Source organism: Anopheles stephensi, chromosome 2, assembly GCF_013141755.1.
Source record: "Anopheles stephensi strain Indian chromosome 2, UCI_ANSTEP_V1.0, whole genome shotgun sequence".
NCBI classification, from domain to species: domain Eukaryota; kingdom Metazoa; phylum Arthropoda; class Insecta; order Diptera; family Culicidae; genus Anopheles; species Anopheles stephensi.
Genome location: NC_050202.1, coordinates 26,839,526 through 26,857,680, shown reverse-complemented (window position 1 = coordinate 26,857,680; position 18,155 = coordinate 26,839,526).

Genomic DNA, 18,155 nt, shown 5'->3' with positions numbered 1-18,155 from the left:
TCAAGGGGAAGAGGCACACATTCAACTCTAGCCTGATGGCGGTGGTCAGCCAGGATAATCCTAATGTTATGTGCCATTCCGGGAAGCTTAGTGGCCTTAGCAAAGAGGTAACCGAGGCTCAAGCGAAACAAAAATCTGGGTTGCGCTTTAAAAGGTTTCTGCTGTTGTTAGCTAGTATGGTGTGTTTTCTGTGCGGAAGTAGGCGCTTATCGCCGTAGTTTGGCCGGGTTGATGAACTCCGGGCTGCATCGTAAAAGTAGGCGAATACCATCTAATCGCGGCCGCGTTGCACTATCGCGATCGCGGACCTTCACCTTTTTGACAGCACTCTAATAGCAAGCTTGAAAGATGATTTAAGCTTCAAACCGGAAGATGGCATGCAACGGAACGCATCCAAAGTGTTCGAATCGTATTTCCGAAAATGGGTTGTGATAAAACTAACCATACCTGCATGATGGAATTTTGTAATCCTCGAATATTCATATCGGAATTTATGTCATTCGGAAGGTCGCGTGAGTTTACTGGACCTATTAAATGTCTATCACGGCTGTCCGATTCCGATTAATGCTCCCCTCTCGGGGAAAAACAGTTTCCTCGTCTGCGAACTCAAACGTAATTAGTCACCGCATGCAAACTCCTCCATCCACTCGGTTTTTTTTATGATGCGACGTCACTAAATTCGCAACATTTCACGCAAAGCGCTTTCGTACGGAGAAAATCGTGACAAACAAACGAGCAACCTCCTCCTTTCAATTTGATGTAAAATAACGATCTCGTTACGTAAGCGTATGATCGCGTTCCCTTTCTACAGGCTTGTGGCTAATGTCGCCAGAAATCAAAAAGAAAAAAGGTGAATAGCTGAGAAATTCTTGTGAAAGGTGATGTTACCGTGCGGCGCGCGGAACATGACGAGTAGTTCACCCGTGGCCGTGGTGGTTGATTCGGTTAATGATGGGACGGTGTGATTCCGCATGACTTGTAAGTGTCGCACAGCGTCACCGGCAGGCGGTGAAGTGTTTTTACATAATGATCTACGATGCGATGGTACAGTACCGATACGCAAAAAGGGACGTACCTTTGAAGGGGTACGTGAGGTTTTTTTTTCTAGATGTGTTTCTTGTGTTTTGATGGTGCAGATTAGATGGAGTTTGTGGTATTCTCTTGAGGTGAAATCGAAAAAGTCTTTATTTCCTGGGAAATAAGATTGGTCGTAGGAAATATTTCTTGCAGATGATAAGCAACTGACAGCACGGAAGGAGATTTATTCTACTTAGTGCGTTTAGAACGTGAGGTTGAATTCTTATTAAAGCGAATATGGGGTTGGGTCATAATGAAGTAAAACCCTTTAGAATGGTATGATAAGCAGCGGTCAGGATCGAAATCCAAAGGCGCATTGTTTAGGGCAATCGTGTCACCTACGGACTCCACAAACTCCTGGGATCCAGAAGACTCCTAGAACCCATGAAATGCGCCATAGATAGAACACTGATACGGCTGGTAGCCCTCTGCACGAGTCCTGGACTATGCTGGTGAAGGACACCAATTCACTGGCCATTTTCGAGCGACGAGTGCTACGGACTATCTACGAGCTAGGCTAGTTGAGCTGTTTGGCAATACAGACATCCTGTCGGTTTGGTGGATCAAGTGGATGAGTGCAGCCATGGACCGTGTTTCCTGGAAACGAATTCGACACCAGGCGTGCGCCACAGGAGCAGACCAAGAAAAAAGAAGAAGAGGAGGCTATGATGATATATCGCATAGACTTGATCAAATGGTCCCGCTCTTAGAAGAGATAGTTGTGTACAGAATCGGCATCCACTAACCTTGTGTTGGATCTTGAAGATGACAGTACTTAAAGATGCTCCAACTCCAACTAGATATCATAAGAGTTTGGTGCGGCCTGGCGCCAGTCTTCTGCTGTATGAAGACAGGAGTTCAAACCCCATCCGGACCGTTTCCCCATAGTGAGGCCTGTCTTACGAGCTACGTGGTATCATTCCGTCTAGCAAGCCAGCAATTGGGGCGGTCGGATTGCCGAGGCGATTACGGCGCCGGTTTTCACACGGCAGGACCGGGGTCCAAATTCTATCCAGACCGCCTCCCCGTACGCAGGGCTGACTACTTTGCTACGGGTAAAATCAAGTCACAGAAAGCCAGAAATGGCAGGCCGAGAAAACTCTCGAGGTTGAAGTGCCAAAGAAGAAGAGGAAGAAGCCAGTAATGGCAGGCTTGAACTAATAGAGGTCGTTAGGCCAAGAAGAGAGAAAAGAGTCATGTAGGCCATTCGCGAGACGGGCGAGAAAAGTTGATTGTTATGTTGCACAAATCAATGTAGATATTGGCATCGGTGACGATATATTAGTTGAGACATAGTTTGAGGTATGAGTCCTTCCTTATATTCTCAACTTATCTGGGGTCAAACAGCTCTCTTGATCTTGAAATTTGCGTAATTGTAAGGCATCTTAATAGTTATATTTTAATTTAAGGAAAATACTCCATCAGAATATCCAGTCGTGATGAAAAAAGCTGAGATAAAGAATGCTTAGTCCTTATACTCTCATTCGCTTCAGAGGCATGAACTCTACCTATTGGTTGCGATCGAGAAAAAAATCGTTAGATATATTTTTGGATTTGTATCTGAGCTATAAGAGTAGGCCGTTAGTCAGGGTTTAATGGGCTAAACATGTCATAGGAGTGTTGACGAAAGACTCAAATCAAGAGGTTCACTCTGTGCTTTAGACATCTTTGGGTCCGTTTCGCATGATAGGAGGTAGAGATATGCATAATTTCTCAGGTATGGAAGAGAGGACATTTGATCATTAGGCCATTCAAGTGAACAGCGAAGCCCTGGCATACCAAAAATGCCAATAGTAATTTAATTTTATTTTATCGACGTGGAAACCTTTCGTAGGGATCCAGTAATACGTTGAGAATAACAAGACCACACCCCGGGGTACTGCAGGATTCTTATCGGTAAAAACCACCTCGGGCCTTCACCGCCACACTAAGACTATCAAATAGGGTATTGCATTTAGAGTAACAGTATAGACGTATTTGTCCATAAGACACGTCTTGGCGCCGCTCTATGATTACCTGGTTAGGGCGTGTGGCGTGTCTGGTTACGCTCACCACCGGATGCGTATGAGATACGTATGAACTAATGGGACTTCAGCAGCTTAGGTGACGTACTGCCTGTAGGAGTACACCAGAGGAGTACAAGGTACTGCTGAGAGCCTTGACCAACCTGTAAATGCGTCGCTGCTGCAGACGAGACATCATGGTCTTGGTCGCTTCTGCGATACTTCGCCAGTTAGCCGGCTGGCTGGACATGCCAATAGTACTTAACCGATAGGGTTTAGCGAGTGACGATAATAACCTAAAAGAATATTCTTCCAGCAACATTTTTACAAATAATCCACTCGAACTGCGCCTCTTAGACATATTAACCAGATCCACAATGTTGACACTATCTCTTTCCCAGGATCAATAATCCTTGCCACGGTTCAATCATCGATCAAACTTTGACAGACAACTTGGTGTCTGCCGTGTGTGGGATGCGTCGCACTATTGAATTGTACAGTAATGCCGATATTTTTAACAAGCTTACCTCACATGATGTGTTTATTTTCTCAGCTGTGCGTCTGTCCGCATAGACGTCTGTTGTTCCTGGTGAAGCTGGTGCTAGCGAATGCTGCTCAACAGTTGTTTTCGTCTTCTTGTTCGTGCAGGGCGCCCTAATGCTGATTAATTGCTGACGCGCCACAATCATTCGGGTTTTGCCGTTCTGTAGCCATTTTGCCACATTTGTCAATCTGTGGCTGGTATTCTTCCCACAGAGCCGCATCGTTTATCCACACTCGATTCGATTAAATATGCTGTTGCGCATCATAGATCAACCTGCCCAGCGCGTTCAGACAGAACGATTCGCGCATATGGTAATAAGCGACGAACCTCCTCCCCCTTTCTAGACGGAGGGACCGCATTTATGCGCATATATGATATATTTTCTGCTAATTCTCATCGATCAGCGCTTTTCGCTAATGGGCCGATAAACGTCGTCGTCGTCGGTGGTGCGCGTTGGTGGCTTTAGGCGCCGGGTCTTTGGAAGATCGGTTTTGCCGACAAACGGCCCCGACTGCTCGAAATATTCACAACACCGATTGTTGACTTATGGTTCATCCGGCAGTTCATGGTAGTGGTCGTTAAGGAAGCAACACGCCCCGGGGGTACTTCCGTTGGCATTACCAGAAAGGGGTTGAATGTCGAGCGTGCATGGTGGTCTACGGATCGGCTCGCAAGCTTAGGTCGCTTGTGTGTGTGTGTGTGTGCTTCGAGCCCGCCCGCGAAACGACCTTCATTAATAAAATGCTGATAAATCTGTTTCGTTGTGATAAGCGCAAATTAATCATAACTTTTTTCCTGCTCCTAACCGGTGGGTTAGCTCCATTAGAGACATAGGCGGACTGAGGAGGTGCGTGTGGGAACTGTGCATCATGTTCTTGAGGCGGGAGTTCTCCGCAAGCGCGATATCGCGAGTGGGAGAAAGGGCGAGAGAAGCAAAAGCGGTTCAAAGATAAGATAACGCGCTATCGACAGACGTCCGATCGAGCAAACGTCTCGCCCCGGGCACGATGCACTACGATCGAGCCACAGGCATGTGCTAGCCGCTGTGGTGGGGCTAGAGATTTGCGTAATGATGTGCAAATGCCTCGCACCGAACGCTGTACCCTTAGACCTGGGACCCTTGTCGTTTACCAGTCCTGACATGTTTTTTTTGTAAGCAAACGGTCAGGCTGCTTTCTGCTTCCTGGGTTTTGTGAAACAAATCTATCTTGTTTGCACCCGGGTTGCACTCTCTGGACTGGGGGTCCGGGAGGGGACAGAGTGGGTTGCGTGGGTTGAAGCTGCAATGCTGCGTACTGGTGGCAAGATAAATCGATCCGATAGCAAGGTACACATCTCTATCGGTTCAGGGGCCGCTAGATAAGATGGTGTATGGAGGTGAAAACTAAAACGATGGCAAGGGTGGTTGTTGATTAGAAAACTGGAAAAAGGGGCAACGCTTTGTATTTTTCAGCGTTGTTTTCATCTAATTGCTATAAACTTTTTTATTCTAGCGGTACTCAGCGTTGCTTATTACATTAAAAAACTATCTTTATATCATTTCAATTTTCTTATAAGATTATCAAGCTTTCAAGCAATACATTTAAACTAAAACGCAGTAAATGTTGCTATAATTTTGTTGCTGTAATACTTAGCTTTTTTGTTGTAAATTTTCAACTAGCACCTGAAATTTGTATCACAAAATCATAAAGTATGTTTATTGATAATTTATGCAGGTTAATCATTGCTCATGAAATAAGGAAAGTATTATCTGTTTATGTTTTAAGGGCGTCATATACTTAAATTCCTATAATTATATCTATAGAATATTTGCAGTTAGTCTCTCTCTCTCTCTCTCTCTCTCTCTCTGCTTAGCCTAACGACCTCTTAGTTCTTCTTTTTCTTTCTTGGCCTAACGAACTCTTAGCTCATGCCTGCCATTTCTGGCTTACTAGACTTATTGTAACTGCATAGTTGGATAGTCAGTCCTCACTATGGGGGAACGGCCCAGATGAGATTTGAACCCCGCTTAGGTCATGCTTGTCAATTCTGGCGTACTAGACTTAATGATAGCACGTTGTTAAATAATCAGTCCGCATATTGTAAGTCTATTCTATGTAAAGGTTTATATATAGGGTAAGTAGTATTTCAGTTTTCAGTCGGGTGGCCCGGTAGTGGATGTGACAACGGCGCCGTTCCTCACACGGCATTAGTGGGGTTCAAATCCTATTCCCCCAGAAATGGCAGGGATGACCTAATAAGAGGCCTTTAGTGCAAGATAGAAGAAGTATTTCATCTTTAAAAATGTTTCTTGCGAATATTCCATTCCCGATAAAAGTATAAACAAGGGTGCTGAAAATACTTCGTCAAGCTGTAATATTCAATTATAAAAAAGATAAAAACAGTATAACTAAGACATAACTGGTTTGGTTCCGCTAGTTTTTTTTAATAAACATTACATCAGCAGAATATGAAGCTAAATGTTTTATTATACATTGTTTAACTTTTTTAAACCGAAATTTGAGCCAAACCAATAAAATAAACTGAAAAAAAAAATCTGCAATATTTTTGCAAAAAAATAACACAATAAACGATAGTTATGAAATTTACGATAAAACTATATTACTACAAATAATTATTCTATTTAAATGGCTCTATATGTTATAGTACAGGGTTTTTCAGTTGATAGCATCCATTTTTATGGCAGGCTCCTTCGATGAAATGGCAAACAAAGCTAGTTGATATGACAACGGCCTCAGATCATAGGAAAATCAAATAACTTTTATTGTGATGTCCTCAGATGACATTTTCATAGCAGCCGTTGATATTGCACGCACTCACCCGAGCGTTAAAAGGACGTGCACAATATCAACGGCTACTAGGACAATATCGTCTGAGGACATAACAATAAAAGTTATTTGATTTCTTTGTCATATGAAGCCGTTTGGAAAAAGGGATGCTATTGCCTTATCAACTGAAAACCCAGTAAAATGTCCAGCAGTTTTCTGAGCCTCATCTCGAATAAGTAATAATTTTATTTATAATTGTTTACTTCTTGTTTTGAGATGCATTTAAACATTTTTACATCACCGGAATTCTGCTATAATTATTTTTCAATAATTTTGCTATAATTTGCTTAAAAGAATACTTAGCAGTCGTTAATTTTTTACCATTTTGGCTGAGATAAAAACAACCAAATTGTTTGAGCGAATTATCGTCTTAAAAATTCGCAACAGGATTTCGTCGCTCGTCTTGCAATTTTGCCAGCTGTACGCTCCTCAAACACCAAATGGGTCGAAGTGAAATTAATGAGCTTATCGCAGCGATAGAAGAAAAAATCGCCACCTCATTTATAATGATTTATCGGTCGTGGCTTTTGTCTCTCCGCGCTTATGCAACGTAGAAAAGTTCACCATCTGCAGTTTGCACTTCTATCGCTATGCGGTATGTCGACCGAAGCCGTACCGGACACCCCTAAAGGTTGTACGCACGCAAGGTGACCGAGTGGTCCAGAAGGCCGAAGAAAAGAAAAACCCATGGCAGCCCCATTTGCAGGTGGAGTGGTGGGGCCGCATAATGCCATTAGAGCATCGCTTGTTGAAATTACTTTCTAGCATGATCAATCATTTATCATGGCACGGTTACGGACGACGATCGATCGGTTTTTCAGCCCTTTTAAACACACACACACAAACGACTCAGGCGGGTGCACAAGACACGAACCCATGAATGGTAATAGATTTTAGGTTTTTAATAATTTGCCTACCTATTGCAACCGAACCCTTCGAGGGACACAATATACCGGGTGGAAGGCCACCCGGTGCGTTCGGTATGCAGTGGGACTTTACATCCTAAAGAGACACAAAAAAACGTACATTCCACTTTAATATGCGTGTCTAAGGGTGAACCACTCTTCAAGATCCCGGGTTGACAAGTTGTGCTACTACAACCCCCCCTTTTAGGCTCGTCTTGCACAACACATGATTGGTATCTCTCGAGGGCGGCCATCTCACTTATCTTGTCGATATTTACTCCAAACTGCCGATATGGAATGCAACGTCGATTTTTTTTTCCTGTGGTTTTACCGGACTGCTCTTTACTCGTGCTACACCCCCCGTTGGCGAATGATTTGTCGTAATTAATAGTGCGTCCAATTCAATTGACATGCCAGTGTTGGGGCTTGAGTGTGCGTCATCCATACCGCTGGAAGTGCGTCAAAAGGAGGAGGCAGTAATTTGGGTGCAAGAATCCGTGGCGACGAAAAGCGCTAATGGCAAGAATTTAGGCAGCCAACCACGTCTGGAACGATGTGGCTCAAAATCGATAAGTGTGTAATTTGGGAGGCAAGAATTGAAGCTGACTCTGCAGGTGTGCTGGGTGTGCACGATTTTGCAAATAGGGTCACATTCTGCGTCTCGGCGTGATAAAAACCTATAATTTACCATTGACGGTAGTGAGGTGATGGTTGCGTATTGTGCGAGTTTTTTTATTGGTTAAATTGCAATCACTTGAAATGATATGACGCGTGCCGATGAGGAAAGACCCTGCGAAACATTGCGCGGATACAGTTCTCCTCGTGGCAGAGCAAGATCAATGATGTTAGCTCGTATGTGTGGCATTTTCTCCAATGTAACTAGGCATTGATTGATTTCTGCTGTAACTCAAACCGTCTCCGTCGTTCGTGATCACTTTAATGGTCCATTTAAGGGTGCTTACCGTTAAATCACCTTTCCGAGGGTGGCGCCACTGAGTTGGTAGAAGTTGAAATTCCCAGTTTTCACCTTCCATCCCAGCGCAGCAGGGATCGGGATGCGGGATGCGTAATGGTGGGTCACGTTCGACAAACGTATCATACACACACACACACACTCGCATAAGCCTATTTACTTTCGACCCCGTGACATGTAGGCTAGCGTTTAAGCGATGTTTTGTTTTTGGAAGCTTTGGAAGGAAAGCGAACGCGGGGAGAATGTGTCAACTGTGCGACACTTCATGACCGGAGGTAGTCTCATTTATTTCACTTCGGAAATTATGCTGGACGCTCGGGAATTCGAACGTGTATTTGGTTCAGTGTATCGATATTATGCAACGACGGTGTCAGTGAAGGTGCGACTAGTGACGACGATATGGAAGAAGTTGATGGTTTATAAATTTAAAAAATGATGTCTTTCGATTTGAAAGTGGTTAAAGACACGCTAAAGAAATTAATAAAAAATAAGCGTCATTTACTTATATAAAAGATTCATAAAATATATAAATAAAATCAAATTTTCTAGATAAAATAGTTGAAGTTTTAGAGACATCGTTGCTCAGATAAGAGCAAATAAGAAATCTTAATGCATACATTCAAGTATTACCGTATTCAAACCCGTATTGTTAACTAAAGTTAACAATTTTCCATACACTATCAAACTTCAAATCCACTCAAGATTTATTTGAGTTCATTTTAAGTTAAGTTAGTAGACTTGTGCTATTTTCGCTGTGTGGTCGCTTCTGTACATGTCGGTTAGGCGTCCCAAACTTTCTGGGGTGAAATGTCAACACCGACAACAACATTGATGTTGAGTTACTGGCAACGGTTTTGGCAACCAACCGGCTAAAGTTTAAAGAAAGTTCTCCACTCAAAATACCTATCGCGAGGAACGAACTTGAGAGTGTCTAGAACTCTTATTGTCGTAGTACTCTCATACGCTTCTGAGACATGCAAAACTCAACTGCAAAACTGGACCTCTAAATCGCGTTCGATAGGAAGATGCTCGGAAGGATATTTGGCCCCATACTTGTGAAAAGACTATGGAGTAGCCGCTAGTACGATGAGCTCTATGAGCTATACGATGATCTCAACATCATGCACCAAACTAGCCTCGCAAGGCTCCGGTGGGCTGGTCACGTCATGAGAATGATACCAGACGATCCAGCCCGTATAGTAAAGGAGGAACACCTCAAGCTCGTTGGCTGGATCAAATGGAGTCAAACCTGAGAGAGATTGGCTGCAGCCGCGGATGGAGGTGTGCAGCCATGGACCGGTTTACCTGGAAACGAATTGGACACCAGGCCAAGAAAGAATAAAGAAGAAGCTCGTAAAGTCCTTTTAGGCCGTCCAAACGGATACAGGAGGCGTAATAGGACCAAACTGAGATGGAGCGATGGAGTTGATGCGTTCGCTGGGATAATTGATTGGCAGACGAAGGCGCTGGACAGTGAACGGTTTTGAGGATTGTTGCTGAAGGCCCAGACCGCGAAGCGGTTTTAGCGCTTGATAAGTAAGTAAGTAACTCTCATGCAAAAAATATAAAAACAAAATGAATTGAGTATTCAAGATGAACATCTCTAGTTGATGAGATCCTTACATTGTTTCTGAGGTCGTAACACAAGGGCATTGATACCGCATAATCAGTACTTTACTATGAAGGAACGATCTATACGGGATTTAAGCCCAGGTCCTGTCCTGCACCGTTGTCGCATCTACCAACGGGGCTGCTCTCGGGTTGATTCTACAGTCCATTCCAACCAGTATAGAACGCCTTACATTTCCTAGATCGTTCACTAACATTCTTTTAAAATAATAACAAATCGCCTATATTTTGTCTACTAAATCAGGTAGCTCTGTAAATTCTTAAAGCAGCATATTGTCCGCTTTTCTCTCGCTTAATTCTCATCGCCCAAAACAGATGCAACATTGTATAATATATGAATACCACCTACATTTTCTCTTTCTTTTCATACCATAAATATTGAAATCAGTTCAATGCTGTGAGCCTTCATTTCCCCAAACTCCGGTCCCCAACGCGCACCCCCCCGATCGCAGTACAATCTTTTCTCTCCGAACCGACATCAACATGGAACAAAGGTAGACACACAAACAAACCCGTACACACCGCTGTACATAGTTCACTTGACAAGTTGGTCCCGCAAGACTACAGGCAAGATTTCGTTCCTTTGCCCCACGTTCGTTAATGGCTGTCAATCGCCCGCCAACGGTATGCAATCGCGGCTGCTTTCGGTACCGAAGGTGATCGAATTTCTTCGGTGCAGTGGAGCAAAAACCAGAGAACGCCGTCCCATCCGCGTGTGTGTGTTTCCGCGGTGGGAACGGGGTGGTGTAGGCGGGTGTACTTTAAGATGTATTTATGCATGTTTTTAAGATCCCGCGTGTGCGATATGTGCCCCGTGTGGGTGCCCCTTTGCACGTACACGCCGATCCGATATCCTCGCGGGGAGAAAGGGGCGAGAATTTGGGAAATTCGAAATTAATTGTAAAGTCGTGAGGGTTGACTTTTGGTCGGTGTTGGGTGACCAGTTGGGAGGCTGAAACATTCGGAGGCTTCTCGGCGACGTTACGCTAAGTGCATAATGAGTTACGTAAGGGGACGGCGTGCGGTAGTATTAGATAATTGTTCCGTAATGGAAGTAAATGTAATGGGATCGACCGATCGATAGTGGTAAAAGATCTTTTTGAAGGTTTTTGATTCGATTCGAAGATTAACACCGTCAATTCGAGGGTAACAATTTGAAGATAAGTAAATTCGTGAAGAATACTGATTAGTTTAATGAATGTAATGAAATAATGATACGCAATTGCATACCTTCAGGTGCATTTAGGCATTGAATAACGACTTGAGTGATCATGTTGGATATTTTCTCAACGCGTGAAAGATAGGATTGGTGGTTTTTGTGTGACTATCTCTTTGGATCAAAAAGTTCAATCAGTTTGTAAATTATACAAAACATATACAAAAAATAAATTACAGTTTCTTATATCAGGGGTTTGTGTAGTGCAAGATAGCGCAACACGAATCTCACATTGGTCATATTGTAGCAAATCTCACGTAAATCACTCTGCGGAAGCATTCCTCGTAGTTCCTGCGAGTGTTTGGTAGATCTAGTTTTGCGATTACCAAGCGTCGAAACAAGGGTAAACACAGGTAGGTAAGTTACAGATCTCCTCGATGAGATTTTCCCCGTGATCGTAGCAGAAGCCACACCTATCATCAGCTCTTGAACCCATAGCAGCATAATTAAACAACAATGCTGCAAACATTTGTTTCAGCTGAACAGCAAAATCACGCTACAAACGCATCGGAGTGTTGCAGTGCGTATCGCGTGCCCGCTCTAAATCTCTCATACCGCCCAACTCGCCCACTGTGGGCTCGTGTGGGTTTGAACAGCCGGCTGATGAAAGAGGTCTAGCTTGTTTCGTTGGTTTCGCTGTTCACTGTTCCTGGATTTGCAAACGGATGCACCGAAAGCACCGAATTCCCATCCTAGAATTCCCATCCCTGAAGAAGGAAGCCTCTCGCTCCAAACCACAATGCAACTGGCCGTGTGATCTTTGCCACACACTTAATGGCACATCGTTTCCAACGCTGTGCAACTCGAGCAGCAGCAATTGCGGCGGGTGCATTATTTTATTGTTTGCTTTTCGGTGGCAAGCCCAATTAGCGTCTTCTATTTCGGGTCCAAAACAGCTGCTTGAGCGATGAGGAAAAACCGGCCCGGTTGGGTATTGGAACATGTTTTGTGAGGAAACCGGTAGCTTCACTTATTTGCGTGCGCGCGCGTGTGTATTTCGTTCATAAGATTAGGCAGGCAAAAATCAATGATGGCAGCATCCGTAAGATGTGTTTCGGTGGGTGGATTTCCTAACCACGGTGCGTGATGCTTTCGGAGTTGTAGCGCTGTGGGATATGGTTTCGGAATGAGCACCGTTGCCAATGGTCCGGGTGTCGTTTGTGTAGTAATTGTGCGCTTCAAATCGCAACCGTCCCCAGACTGGGAAATGGAAAGAAATTAATGAAAATTGCTTCTTGTTCAAGTACATACGAGAAAGGCAAAAAGTAGGTTAATTTTTCGAAAAGCAAACAAACCGCAAGAAAGCAAGGAAATCAAGCACGAGGGTGTAAAAATGGCCACCCACATTAGATTGCACCGCGGAGCGGTTCCTTTCACTGCGCGCATTGAAATCGTTTGATCGTTGTTTGTCGCTACGGGCGATCAAAACAGTTTGCCTGATGTTTTCCCTGACGCTTGGAACAGACAGTGCGAAGAATGAGCGAGCGGATAATTTACGGATCCGGAAGAGAGACCCCGACCCGATCAGAAGGAATAGGACCACCGTACCAGATAGGTGAACGATGCTATCATGCTGCACCAGATCGGTCCCGGTGTCGATCAGCGATTCGAGGGGGTTCGAACTGTGCTGCGGGAAATGCGGGGTAACAATAAAATTGCTCCCAAATGGGGAACGCGCCGCCGGGGGTTGAAGTAGGTCATAAATATTCGCTTCATAGGCATTGCTCGGTTGGGCCAGACGCAGGCTCAAAAGTACATTAAACCGTCACCTCATAAATTGAACCAGTAATGAGACTGTGATTAGATTTTCTCCGCGTGTGTGATGTTTGTACCGATGCGAGACATATGTTTTGCAAGGAGGGTATTGTTGAGGTCTTCAAAACGGTGACAGCTTGGCTGTGTGTTATGAGCTAAAGAGCATAAATAAGAGACGTAAAGCGAGAGGTAGGAACATTAGGCTGACAAACCGATTACCGACTGTTTGCTTGAATATCCAAACCAATTCACAGGTACTAAAAGCGTTACTACACACCTAATCCTTTGAGTTGTTTCGTGTAGTGAAGTGTTGCTAAGCTGCCCCCGGGTGGTGGATTTCCAGGTGCCGTGACCAGGATAAGTCGTGCGAGCCACAAAACCTACCTCCGATAGTCGAGAATTTGGAATCAATGTAGCTCAAATCGGTAAAAAAACGCTACAAACTATCAATCGACTAGACAACAGGCTGGAACCCCGCTGTAAGCCGCTTATAAGCTGGTATCAAGCTTGTTACATCATGTTTCAGCTTCTTGGCTTCAAATTGGTAATGTCAACGCGGCTTCCACCGCCACTGGGGCTTTCTGTGCCCCAGAAACTGAGCAAAAAAGAGGGTAAGTGTCAACGGCATAAATAGCAAATGAAATGGCGATTATTTTCACACTCCGAGTTCAAATGGGTTCTCCCAGTTTCTGGACCGCAACTGTTAACGATAATCCTTTTGCAGCGAGTTCGTGATTGTTGTGGTCACAGTGGTCCGAGTTCCGCGTGCCGAACCGTGACACATGACGAGGCATGGTATTAATAATAGTTTCGGTGTTGGTGCGGGGAGTGTGTGTGTGCATTAAAATCGCGCGAAAGGTATTACCGGTGGTCTCGGTTTCTCGTTTTTGCATACGTGTGTGTGTTTAGCTGATGAAATGTGTGGTAAATTATAGACGATCGCATGACAGCATCTTAAGCTCCGGATTGTGAGCCTAATAGGGGTTAGCTAAACTGTACACTGATTAGCTAATTAGCTCATGATACAGTTCGAAGTGCCATTTTGGAATCTGGGAGGGATTAATGCTTCTCGCTTTAAGGCAATATTTCTCTCAGCCACACTTTCCATAAAGAACCCACTTTCGTTACATCACCATTTCACCATTCCGCTGTTCGCGATAAGCGTGGATGCAATGCGCGCCCATCGCCCGGCGTAGGAGTGGCTAGCTGCACCTCAGAAGCCCAGGAAGCGTGTTAAATAAGCACCCTAGCATCTTAATCCATGGCCGGATCCGGGCGGGATGTGGGTTTTGATCGGTATGATCGAGTTAATTGGTACCGCTCGAAGCTGGGGGTTTCGGGTTTCGGGTTTCGTTGCACCGGCTGGTACGATCGAAAGTGGCAGAACTGTGGGTGAACTTCCTTGTAATTCGATTAGTGTGCAACTACTCCATTTCCCTTCAGGAGTCTCGTAATGGATTTCCTTTCGATGCGAATTTTTAAAGGCTTCCACTCACTAGAAGCGTGAGGCGAAGATCAAGGATATGGCTTCGAAAGTTAAAATGGCAGGGTTTTAAACCTTGTGGCGCATTCTGCCAAGATCACTGAAGCGTAGTACTTCAGTCAGCTGGTGATGGACACTGCGGCACCTGCGGTGTGTTTTGATTGACTAGCCGAAAATTAATTTCATCCAGTGCGCCATTGATTTGATTATCCATTTGGGTGTGTTTCCTATTTTCAAAATCTGTCACCTTCGGTTCGCTTCTTCGCTGCTCGCACAACACACCCGGCAGCAGTGTTATGGGGGGAATTTACACCGCACACTTTGTTCCGATCGAATGCACTTCTCGGGCACCTTGTTTCTTACCCCTCCCTCCCAATCGCATCAATAGCGAGAGTAATCGGCCCTGCTGGCCACAACTGCGATCACAAAGCAGATCGAGCACAATCTCAGCGGGGTTTGTTTTTTTTTTCGTTCGTGGTAGAAAGGGAAATGTCCGGAATGGAGAGAACAAGGCTGGCTTGTGGTGGGTGTACGATATAGTTAATCCATGATTTTTACCTCATGAACCCAGTTTCCGCGGGTGACGTAATTTATGTGGCCGGTGTTTGGGGAAAGAGGGAAAGCGGCCTAGGGGGGGGGGGGGGGAAAGAGCATAATTTCTTTTTTACTTAATGAATCGAATCAATCGGGTTTTCTATCCGTAGCGTCTTCAGGGTGTAAGTACGGTAAGCATAAAGTTGGGTATTTACCCTTTCAGATATTTGATGTGAATGTGGAGTTTGTTGTAGTTTGTACTTGTTTGTTATGGTTTTTATTGCTAATTTGATAATATTTTTTTTATTTTTTCTTATTTTTATGCCTATTATTTTAAACTATTATGTTCGAATTTATCTTAATTTTTCTAATGTTTTAATTTTTTTCTTAATTATCAGCACTTTTTTCTTTGCTCCTTCTTTAAGTATTTGTTTTTATTCATTTGCTTAGTGTTGTTATTAACAATAAAAAATTTACAAAGCAGCTTTGAGCTAATTTATTTATTCATAGAAGCTTTTTCATAAACTTTTTTTTCGCATATTATAATTTTATATTAGGAACGTAATTCTTTATTGATTCCGTCTATTTTTTTGTTGTTTCTTTTGTGTGTTTGAACGGAGTTTTTTATTTTGTTTTAAATATTTTTAGCATTACAGGGGTTTTCAGTTGATAAGGCAAAAGCATCCATTTTTATGGCAGGCTAGTTGATATGGAAACGCACTCACCCGAGTGCTGAAAGGACGTGTACAATATCAACGGTTACTATGACAATATCATCTGAGGACATCACGATAAAAGGTATTTGATTTCCCTTTCATCTGAAGCCGTTTCCATATCAACTAGCTTTGTTTGGCATTTCATCGAAGGAGCGTGAAATAAAAATGGATGCTTTTGCCTTAGCAACTGAAATACCCACTTTACAGGGGTTTGTTTGAAAAATGTTTGAAAAATTGTTTTTCGTATAAAAATATCATTTATTATTTTTAATTATAAACTTATTCCTTATGAATTCTTATTTTTTCGTAATTTATTAGTAAAACTAAGATTATTTTAGCTTATTAGCTTTTGATCGTTTCTTTCTTTACTTTTTTCTTTTTTTAAGTATTTAAAGATGTTTCACGAATGGATTTAGTCATTTGTTATTTAAATCTTATTGATTTATGTTTTCATACAGTTTTGAAGTTAATTGCTTGTTTCTTTCATTTCCTTTTCATACCATTATTTTTTGGTGTTTTTTTTTAAATGTTTTGTGTTCCGTTAATTTTATGTCTATGTTTGCACATTTATTTAGCTATTTCGATTATTGTTGCAGTAGATATTTTTTCGGTTTTTTGTGTTTTCATTTGACTTTGATTTTCGCTTTAAGCTTCTGGTTCATTTATCGATATAGTTTTCGTAATTTTTATTTTTTATAATATTTCAATTTTATTTAGTTATTTGATTATTTATTTGTTTTTACTAATTAGCAATATGTTGTTCTTTTTTATTAAACAAAAACCTGTTTTTGTCGCTAGACTCACTTTATTGCCCACTCCTTTCCTTTCTCTTAAATCATTTTATTACCCTGTCTGCATTACTTTATGATCCTTGCTTTTTTCTATCATTACCATGCAATATCGCAAACTCCCCTTGGGGTTAGAAATTCCGCTACACTCTCGTCTTTTTGTTGCAAATCACTCTTTCAACTACATTCTCTAAGTCTAAGCGGCTAACACAACTAAACCAAAAAAAAAAACTCGCTATTCGGCTAGTCATCAACTTGCATTGCATTAGCCAGCAAAGCGCCGGTAACATCAACCATTTGGTGGTTTTATGCGCGGCTAAATAGAGCATAAAGACCGGCACCGGGGGCCCTGGGCTTGGCGGTTTGAGATTTCTGTTGCCAGAGCCTTCTGTTTTTCACTTCCTGTTCCTGGACTTGGGCTTTACCATTTGGGGAGGGCTAGATTCGGTAAGGTGCACCGGACCAACCGGACCTAAGAACTTGCAGGAAGCGAAAGCACGCCGACGAGGAGGTAATCTAAATGTGCAGGCGGACGAGATTGAACCTAAATTTCCTTTGTCACGAACGAGGGGGGTGTGCAGAAAGATTCCTTTCCTGTCCCGTTTGCCTGGTGGTGCGATCGGGTTTCATTGCAATGCGGAAGCGAGCGAGCGCCACTCGAGGCGAGCACATTTATGCGGGCCTGTTTGCGGGTGCTTGCGTGTTTGCCGTATCCCTTTCCGCATCTGACCGTAGTGCAGCCCGAAATAGATTGAGTGGATGGCCTTTTTGGGGTCATTCGTTGTAGTGCAGTGCCGAGTGAAAGATAATGGCAAACAGCTATTTCGTACCAGTGAAAGTGAATTTATCAACAGCGCTGAATGGCAAACTAGCGTTTTGGGGGGAAAAGGTGACGAAAGACATTGAGAACGTTCGCTGATCCGCTTAGCTGTGTTGTTTGTGCGTCCATGTTAATGGAAGAAGTTGATTAAAAGCAGATAAAATTACCATAAGTTCCATCTATCGGGCACATTAAGCCGACGAGGGGCTGAGTCCTCGTTAACAAACTTTTAATTGTGCGCGCTGCATCCTTTCAGATTAAAGCAACAATCACAAACTGAACCAAATGCGTTCTAATCGGATGTGGTTTAATTTGGCTTGTTTTTGTTTGCCAGATGTATACCACACGGGAGACGGTTCCGTTGATTGCTTCCTTGAGCGGAGCATAAACATAAGAATCTTATTTCTTACCACCCATCGGATTTGGTTTTTTTTCTTCTTTCGACCAATATAGTTAAAGTTTACGCTTTGTTTTTGAAAACTTCCGAAAAAAGCGGAAGGTTGTTAGATCACCGCGGTGCCTCCTTCTACAGCCGTATTTTAATGCCCTCGATCGGTTCATAAATTCTTGCTTGAAAGAAGGAAAAAAAACCAAACTGATCAACAAATCGCCACTCGATCGTCAGTGTGGTGAAGAAGCCGCTTGTCCAGCTGTTTACACCCTCAACAGAACAACAAACAAGCGGGATGATTCACCCACCCTTTCTGGTTGGAACGTTCGAGACTTGGGGTCTCCAGGCTGAAAACGGGGAGATACTCTCGGGCGAGACAGTTTGTCGGGTCGGGACCACCGTCAACAGCATCTGATGCGTGGTTCCGTATGGTGGAGAAGACGATCGAACACGGCTCATAAAGATCGCCGGATGGGTGATTTGTGTCGCAGGA